The sequence below is a fragment of the Aethalodelphis obliquidens genome, unplaced genomic scaffold, assembly GCF_003676395.1.
Source record: "Aethalodelphis obliquidens isolate GAN/ISIS:26980383/991018 unplaced genomic scaffold, ASM367639v1 scaffold49, whole genome shotgun sequence".
NCBI classification, from domain to species: Eukaryota; Metazoa; Chordata; class Mammalia; order Artiodactyla; family Delphinidae; genus Aethalodelphis; species Aethalodelphis obliquidens.
In genome coordinates, this window is record NW_020837993.1 from 2,625,640 (window position 1) to 2,628,979 (window position 3,340).

The following is a 3,340-nucleotide window of genomic DNA, read 5'->3' on the forward strand; positions in this document are numbered from 1 at the left end:
GCCATGAAAAGGAATGAAGTACGGATACAAGCTACACATGAACTTGAAATTCTTATGCTATGTGAAGGATGCCAGTCACAAAGGACCACGTGGTGTGTGACCCCATTTACGTGAAATGTCCAGAGCAGGCAACTCTGTAGAGACAGAAAGCAGGTTAGTGGTTGCCAGGGACCAGGGGGAGGGAAGACTGGGCCAAGGGGTACAAAGTTTATTTTTGGAGTGATGAAATTCTAAAATTCATTATGGTGGTGGTTGCACAACTCTGTGTATATACCAAAAACCATTGAATTGTACCCTTGGAATGAGTAAGCTGTATGGTGTGTGACTTATATCTCAATAAGCCTTTTTAAAAAACCCATACTGTGTTCGCTTCAGCCACACATATACTAACATTGGAACAATACAAGGAACATCATCACGGCCCCTGTGCAAGATGACACGCACATCTATGACACATTCCATATTTTGTCTATTGTCGAAGCCAAAAAAAAAAAATTAAATATTGAAAACGTTTCGGTAGGCTTTGCCTGAGGAAAGAATCCACCAACACAGCTCAATTTTAAATGTTTATTTTTTGGTTTTATTTCATTCTATTCAAATGTGTCATTTAAAGTCAAAACTAAACATTGTTTTTAAAAGTTGGTATGAGCTTTTGAAAGACATGGTTTGATTCCCAGCTCTGCCTGTGGCTAAACCATGTGATGTTGGGCAAGTCAATTCCGCTCTGGGTCTGGGTCTCCTCACTGCAAAACGGGAGCAACGGCACCTATGCTACCTTGTAATGGGGTTCAGGCTGCGTCTTCACCAGGGACATCCTGGGCGGAGGTGAGTGGGAGCCACGGCTACATCTGCTCAGAGGGGGGTCTCTGCTACTAATTGTCACAAGGGCACCCTTGGAGCTAATGCCAGCCTCCAATGTTACAAAGCCTAGAAATATTATTTCTAAAATGCTAAGCAAAGTGAGGGTACATGGTAAGTGGTCAGCTAACGGCAAAGGATGACTTCAGCTGCAAATAACTGAAAATACTCTCACAAAACTGCAAGTCCTGAAGGACAGTGGGGACCAGGAGGTCCAGTCAGGCCTCCTGCTCGGGTCTACCCCTCCCTGGGCTAGCTCTTTCTTCAGACCAGAAGCAAGATGGCAGCAGTGCTTGTAGGCCTGACATCCTAATGTCCCAAGATCTCATATCTTAGAGACTTAGCAATTAGTGAGCTGAGCAGAATTCTACACTCATCCACTTAATGAATATATTCCTTCAGCGCTGACTCATTCTGGGCCCACTTCTAGGTACTGGAGATCCTTACATTCCTCGGAGAATCAGATAATGAGCAAACAAATGTAAAAACAAGGTAATTCCTAATTGTGAAACGTGTTAAGAAAGAAATAAAATATGGTGATAATAAAGCATCCCTGGGGGAGGTAACTTCAGACAGGGTGATCTGGGAATGCATCTCCAAGCAGACTGGACTGCTTTGGTGAGGGAGGGAGGAGACAGACAGTGCAGGGTCCTGGATGGTCATGTGCATGAGAACTTCTGCTTTTATTCCAAGTAAAATGTGAAGCCATCAAAGTTAGGGAGGGGAGGACATCTGCTGTGAAAGACACAGATTGAATCACAGCTCCATCAAATTACTCACCCATCATGACCCTCAGTTTCCACGCCTGTAAAATGGGATTAAAAATTCCTACCTCATTGTATATTTGAAAGTTGCTGCCAGAATAGATCTCAAAAGTTCTCATCACAAGAAAAAAAAAAGTTGTCACTACGTGTGGTAATGGATGTTAACTAGACTTAGGGTGGTGATTATTCCACAATATATACAAATACACAAATGCCAAAGCATAATGTTGGGCACCTGAAACTAAAATAATGTTATATGTCAATTATATCTCAGTTTAATGAATAAATAACTCATTCACAGGGTTATAAGAACACAACATGAAAATAGAAATGTACTGCGCAGGAAAATAAATATTAGCAACCTCTTCCATGTGTTTCTTTAAAAACTGAGGGCTGAGATGTTTAGAGGGAAGTGTCTGCAACCTACTTTGAAATGCATCAGAAAAGTAAGCTGTTTTGATGGGTGGAGAGAGAGGGTGGGTGATGGGTAGGTATGTAATGAAACAAGTAGAATAAAATGTTAATGGATCTGGGTGATAGATGTTAACGAATCTGGGTGATAGATATATGTCTGTTCACTGTAAAATTTAAGGAATTTGCAAATGCTTCTCCCCTCCCTCTCCAGCTTCACATGCTCTCCTTTCTTGTCTGATGGCGTTAGCAAGTTACCTTGCGGTCCTGCCTAGTAATTCGGTCCAAAGCGGGACATGTGTCCACTGTGCGGGGACAGTGACCGGGCGTCAGGAACGAAGTTTTGCAGTGAAGCCCCGGCGGGGCGGAGCCTTGGCCGCTTGAGAACATGCGGGGCTGTCGCCGCCAGAGGGCGGTCTCGTGGCGTCCTGAGCTCGACAGGCGGCGTGGACAGCGCGGCAGGAAGCCGGGTTCCTCCCCTCGAGCAGAATCAGCCCAGGGACCCGCCGCCTCTGTAATTACCTGCAGAAAACAGCCCTTCAGACAGGACAGTCTGAGTCAGCGCCTACAGTCTGGCCCCGCAGATTCTGATGAAGAAGAGAAGGAGGGAGGGAAGAAAGTAACGTGCGTTGAGCAAGTGTCAGACAGTGCTCCGTGCCTTCCATCATTTATTTCATGTTTTAGTTATGAATCAGTCTGAAAATAGAACAGGAGTTGAAGTGCAAAGGATCTACATTTCACTCCTGGTAGAGACTGCCCAGGGAATTCCTGGTTCTCCGAGGGGAGAGCAGCTTTTCGGGGGACAACTTTCCTCCCTACCGCACCCCTCTCCAGCAAAGGGACTCAGAGTAGCTGTGTCCCCTGGGCTGACATAGCACCTCGTGGTGGCTTCCGGCGACCTCACCCAGCATCTTCAAGGAGATTGGCCACCCCACGCAGATCTGCCCACCAGCTTCTTCCTGTGGGACTGGGGAAGGGGGTGGGGAGTGTTAACCTTGAACCCTTAGCTCAAACCATCCACAGCTCCCTCTAATGGAAGCACTTTCTGAGACTATCTGGTACCCTAGCTACCGGAGATGTAGGCATAAATTATCAATCCCTCGGTATTTTTCAATCATAATCATTCAAAGCCACTCTATACAAACCAGTAGTTTCCTCAGATTTTCTTTTTTGCATAGTCACAGCCTAAACGTCTCAAATATTATCTTCAGAAGCCTCTACCCCATGTCCCCACCCAACAGACCAACCCACAGCCTCTGGGCGTGTAGCCCAGCAGGGGGCCCCAGCCCTAAATGTTCCTTGGGGCT

General features: G+C 45.9%; 1 non-coding gene across 1 annotated transcript; it reads left to right on the forward strand.

The window, feature by feature from the left end:
• Positions 1–362: 362 nt before the first annotated feature.
• On the forward strand, positions 363–468 carry LOC113607676 (U6 spliceosomal RNA). The gene has a single exon (XR_003428028.1). It is a non-coding gene; the product is annotated as a U6 spliceosomal RNA (small nuclear RNA).
• Positions 469–3,340: the final 2,872 nt, after the last annotated feature.